Genomic DNA, 6,137 nt, shown 5'->3' with positions numbered 1-6,137 from the left:
GACGACTAATTTGTCGCCGCGCCGTGTCCGTGGCCGGCCGCGACTCGGTTAGCGTGTTCTGTCGCCCGCCCTTTCCTCTCCGTGCGTGTGCGAGCCGTGCGGCCGCTGCAGCCCGTGCCCGCCGGCCGCTGGTCGGCCATTAGCCGGAGGATTGTCAAGCGGAGCGGCGGGCGCCGCGCGTGCGGCCGGGGGCCACCGAGTGCACGAAGTTGGTGGTGCGCACCGGGACCGGGCCGAGCGATTCCCACGGACAAAACGAAAGGCAGTCGCACTGGTCGCACTCGCGCGCCATCATGCTACCCCCTCCCTACCTGTCCTACCTGTCTCTTAGGGCACAGGAAAGGGTGGCGGAATCGTTCCGTTGGGCGTGAGTTCCGCAAAACTTCATTATGAAATTTTTCTTTCGTTTTCAGGGGCCGCGAGTGTGGAGGTCGCCGCCGCCGCCGCCGCCGAGGACGACACGCAGCTCTGCAGCAGTGGCACTCCTGTGAATCTGTCTTTTTCCGCTTTGCTGCCGTTCGCTTTGAAACCCGACAGCAAAGTGGATGAGGCTGACGAGCAGTGGAGTCCTTCTCCTGTCTCCGCGTCACGTCGTCGCGAGCGCCGCCGCCGTCATCAAGCCCGTTACCATCTCGGACGCAGACGAGTGATAATGATAATTATCGTTTGTCCATTAAAGGCGGGGTTTGTTTTCTTTATTGTCGTGAACGGAGGCGCTCACCGTCTTAATACTCGCCTGGCGTAAAGGTCGCGTGTCACCCAAGGAGACGGGAAAATTATTCTTAAGGCGGGTAATTTCATTGGGAAAATGCAGGATTCTGACCGAAGTAAGACCTCTTTTACCTTGTCTTCTGCACTCACTCACTCACTCACTCACTCACTCACTCACTCACTCACTCACTCACTCACTCACTCACTCACTCACTCACTCCACTCCACTCCACTCCACTCCACTCCACTCCACTCCACTCCACTCCACTCCACTCCACACCACACCACTCCTATGGCTACACTCCCGTGTCGTGCCGTCACGCGACATAGCGACTCGGTGACGCGTGGAATAGCGGACAACTGGATTCCCAGCCCCAGCAGGGTCAGGTATGGACAATGAGACCAGCGCCCTCTAGTGTCACCTGGAGTCCTGGAGCCGGCCTGGAACTGGGTGCGGCTGGACTCCAGGGAACGCCGTCGCAGCTGACAGGATAAGAATTAACCAACTCCCCGCGGAGACGGAGAGGCCCCGGCTGACACTTCACTTGCGGCATTGCGGGACTCAGGCCGCGTGGTTCACACAAGAAAACTGCTTTGAACCCCTCCCGCTCCCCCGCACCGGCGGCTCTGGCCGCACTAAGCACCCTTGCTTTCCCAGAACGACAAACGCGCTAAAAAAAGTTGTGGCAGCGATGCGCCTGCCGGCACGACATCTACGGTGGGCTCAGAGGGTGTCACTCAGATATCAGATATGCACCTTCTAGCCCCCTTTAAGCTGCGCTTGAAAGCATTTTGGTAACGCTGATATGCAGCAGAATGCGGTACACAAAAAACAGAAATTGCTATGTTGAAGGATTCTGTTTTGTTGATCCCCGCATTCTCCTTCTTTTTAGCTTTACACCTTGTTTGAAGTCCGTGCCGCGGTTACAGCTTGAGTGGACCGACACTAGAGGTCGTATTTTCGATCAACTCCGAATCTTGCAAATTTGTGTTTTTGTTTCCTTTTGTGATTGTATTTTAAATAAATGTTTTAATTAAATGCTCGTCGTTCTCATTTCTCACTCTGCAATCAAATATAAGGTGTAAATATGATGGTTTGTCCGAACGCTGTACGACGTAAGTTGGTAGCACTGCTTGTTCACAGTTTACATAAAAAGGTACCTACCTGCGATACGATTGTGCTCCCTTCTGAAAATCGAACGGCAGCCTATAAGGCTATTCCGCTCGACGCGGTAAGAAGAACACAAGAATCACAAAAGCCGAGAGTGGGGGGAGCGGCGCGGGGGGCGCGGGCGAGTGGGGAAGCCGCCTCGCTACCCCCACCCTCGGCTTTTGTGATTCTTGTGTTCTTCTTACCGCGTCGAGCGGAATAGCCTATTTCACCAGGTTGAATGTTACAGCAGTGGGGTAGGCCAATCGCGAAAAGAGTTAAAGATTATCTTTGCGCCAAAATAAGTAGTGCTCTTGTGTCCTGCCTGATCACCAAACCATCAAACCAACGGGAATGAGCTCTTTGCCGGCTAACCTAGCAATGGCAATGGCTAAGCCGCCACTGTAGCAGCTCGGGGATTGCGTCCACTACGGCGACGATGCGGTTCTAGAACTTGTCCAGGTAAGCCCCTACGACGGTCTAAAGCATAGCTGGAGCCGCACCCGTTGCACTTGCCCGTTACACAATGCCTGGCCTGGAGGGCCAGCGGCACGCGTGTGCGACATAACCTCATGGGAGTCTTGGCCGGCGATCACACATGGGACATGTTTCGCCCGAACGTAACGTCGCGGTAAACAACCTGAGCGCTCTATGCATCTCCTTGATCCTTGGCCCCCACGTATGACTTTTTTCTCCCGCCCGGCTGTCACCGCCATGGGTGCCGCGGCGCACAGGCCCCACACCGCAACGTCACGTCCTCAACGACAAGACAGAAGGCCCAAAGGCCAAACGAATATATTTTTTTTTCTCCCAGCCGTAGAGATTCTGGAGAGCACAGCTGTATGAAAAGGAAAACAACGAAACACATTTAAACCCTCCGTTATTTCACTAGCTAGTGTTTTCTCTAGACAGCGTTTGTCTGAACCATCAAAGGAAATAGTAAGGCTCGAAACGGTTATTGTAACTGTAACTAGCCCCATCACTCCAGTAGTGCCCAATAGTGCCAATAGTACAGGGTGGCCCCGGAGAATTTTGCAGTTAGTCTGTGCTGCATGCAGCCGTGCGGGCGGGCTTGCATACCATCGCTCACCTGCGCTCACCGACGGCCCCTTCAGGCCCTTTGCGAGTAGGCAAAAGCTCAGACAGGCCTGCATGCGTTACAGCATATCTACTACAATCTTCTCCGATGGTTTGTGGGCCACCCTGTATGAACGGGTGCTACTTGATCTTGCTATCCGGTCAGTCGCAATGCACCCTTAGCCGTAGGCACTCGTAGGCGTCGTAGGCAGTTAAAAATTTTGTAGCTTTCTGCTTTGCTAACGCCGACGTAGCGGCGAGCGGGGAGGAGGGTGGGGTAGGGTCATGAGACTCATGGTCTCAGGCGCTCTACAACTCCGCTGCCACCCTGCTCCTGCCCCTCCTGCCTCTCGCCCGCCTCTTACGCCAGCGTAAGCGTATACGCTGCATGGAGAAGTTCTGGTCCTTCTCCATGCCCATGAGTCGCCATGAGTGGTATGCTGGTCTGAGCGTGGTAACGACCTTTACTCAACTGGAGCTAGCTCAGGTGTGGGTGAGAATAATGAAAAAGCAAAGCATTTAAAAACCCGATAAAAACAAAGCTATAAGTGGTAACCATGTCAAGTTTGCCAAAGGGTTAAAATAACACAGAAAAAATCCTCGTGAAGGTATTTCTATGGAGCCTGATAAGGAAGTAAGCAAAACGAAACTGGATCCAGGGAGTTCTGATGGAGTGGAGCCCGAAAATTAAGTAAGAAGAACAAATCTTTGTCCTTCTTACTTAATTTTCGGGCTCCATTGAAACACCCAATTCCAAACTTGCGGGACAGTGCTTAATGCATTATTCGGGGTTTGCATGTTGTAATGAGAGACCCGCACACTAGAGACTGCCCGACCCGACATGGTGCTCTCTCGGTGGTGGTGTTCCCTACAGGCTGCAGGATACGAAACATCCCCTCGCGAGGTGGAAATACTCCTTGCATTCCAGGCGGTGACAGGGAATACGCCTTTGCACCTGGGTACTTGCCTACCAGCTGCGGGGCCTGGCGCGCATATCCCGCGCTGGCAGAGACTCCGCGCCGCGCGCCATCCACGGCGGTGCTGGTCTTCCCCGCGGGGACCTCGTCCTCCTCGGGACCCCGTTGCCAGGCCAGCCAAGCGTCGACCGCCGAGCACTCGTCGTGGGTACCCCGCGCTCAGAGAGGCTCCGCGCCACCGTGACCACCGCGCCCTGCGCCCGCCTCGCCGCACGCCACGGGGCCGTGCCCATACCTCCTGTCCCACCGCACGTCACTTACGCCGTAGATAAGCAAGACCACTCGACTGATCTGAGACCATTGACGCGACCGCGCTTGAAGGTAGGGGGGCACGACGACTGCATACTTCGCTCTTCTTCGAATCTGTGTCGACCAAGCTTTGTGTTCTTTTATGGGCTCGGAATGGCCGGAATTAGATGGGTGTGTTCCGAATGAATCAAAAGGAAAGCATGCGATGCGATATACAAAAGAGAAAAGCAAAAATAGATTTTGAAACGTCAACAGAGAATGCAGGCGCGCCCTAATAATTTTCTAACTGTATACGCAACTGAATCTTCATCGTTGACAAAAAAATAACAAATAAGTGAGTTTGAGTTGGGCGGGGCGGGGCGGGGCGTCGCCGTTGTCCAGGAAGGAGGGATACGTCTAGACTGGACAGTCTGGACGGGCCGTGCTATACACCCGCCGGGTCCTCAGGGCCTCGAGGTTGAGGGCCCCGCGCCACGCCCTGCAGCCGCTGCGGCGCTGGACTCGAGTCGGACTCCATTCGCTATCGTACCCAATACGTAATCAATTCCAGCTGCACCGGACTGGACTAGACATCCCATATGCCCCCCCCACCCGCTGCTGGCCTCCGGCGTGTGACATCACACGGACGTCTCGTGTGTGTCGTGTGTGTATTGGTGTAGCAGGTGACTCAATTCCGTCGTTGAGGAAACCGGGAGCTGGAGTAGTGGAGCTGATGTGTCCCACGCTGTGGTCTCCCTTAATCAGTCTTATACTTGACGCCGCGTCCCGGACGGAGTGGACGGCGCTTCGTAACCGCTCCGCACCAGATGGATTCCTATGGTCCTGGACGGACGACAGAGAGCCATCACTGACCTAATCAACTACTGAAGTTTTATTTTATTGCAGAGGGCAGTAAATCTTATAACAACGAGGTGGTATCGAACATTTGTGTGTGTTTTTTTTGTTTTCTTTTTGCTTTATTGACATTTTTCTTAAAATAATTCTAGCGTTTTGCGCTGCGCATTCATCACTGGGATCCTTCCGGGACTGACACGTTTCTCCGCTCGGCAGCCGAGCAGCAGCAGCAGCAGCAGCAGCGCACATTCAGTCGCTGTTGATTATTTTTCCAGTTCTCCGCCCCCTCCCTGACGGCCCGACGGCGGCGACGACGAGGACGGCGATGACGGCGCCGATGACGCGGATGAGCGCGATTGTTGAGCGGCCGGATGGGCATTTGCATGAGAACGGCACCATAACGCGGGGCGCGTGGCGCGGCATGCCAGCCCCGGGCCAAATAAATACGACAATCGCGAATTGGTCCGAAGGGGGGAAAAGAGGGGGAGGGGTCGGGGAAGGGCGGTGAGGGGGCGCGCGGCGCGTGGAGGGCGGGCGGCGAAGCGAGAATGTTGTTTCCGTTTCCGAATGTCGTCCCATCCCTCTCCTCTCCGTCATGGCCTCGCCTCCCCCCTTCCGCATGGCCCGGGGAGCCCGCACCACCGGGCGTTACGTTGCCGAGAGTACCCAAAACTTTTTTTTCTCTACAAACTTTTCCGACTTGTCTGTACTCTCATTAGCGGTCGAATTTCGCAGAAACCCTGTGAGGTAGCTTAAAAATGCACTTTTAGAATATGGTGCAGTTTTTTTTAATATACATATTTTTGTTTCGCATTCGCCTGAGCTGGACTCGCTCGCACGTGCCGCGGGTCCGGCCGTCAGCGCGGTGACGTGGCGGCGGATGCTCCACATATGCTTCCCAGATCGGCCCGATTATTACTCCATAGACATGAGGCGTAAAACACGTGGCGGGGCGTGGCGGGGCGTGGCGGGGCATGGCGGAGCGTGGCGGGGCGTGGCGGAGCGTAGCGGAGGGATCCTGCCCGCCTCCCTTTCGCCATCCTCTCACTCTCGCCCCGCCCCGCCCCGTCGCGTGGCGTGGTGTCGGTCGGATCCTCCGTTGAGGCGAGTAAAGAAGACAAGTTGCCCTCTTCCTGCCC

This window comes from Frankliniella occidentalis, unplaced genomic scaffold, assembly GCF_000697945.3.
Source record: "Frankliniella occidentalis isolate FOCC.00 unplaced genomic scaffold, Focc_3.1 Scaffold71, whole genome shotgun sequence".
Classification (NCBI taxonomy): domain Eukaryota; kingdom Metazoa; phylum Arthropoda; class Insecta; order Thysanoptera; family Thripidae; genus Frankliniella; species Frankliniella occidentalis.
This window is presented reverse-complemented; position numbering follows the sequence as displayed.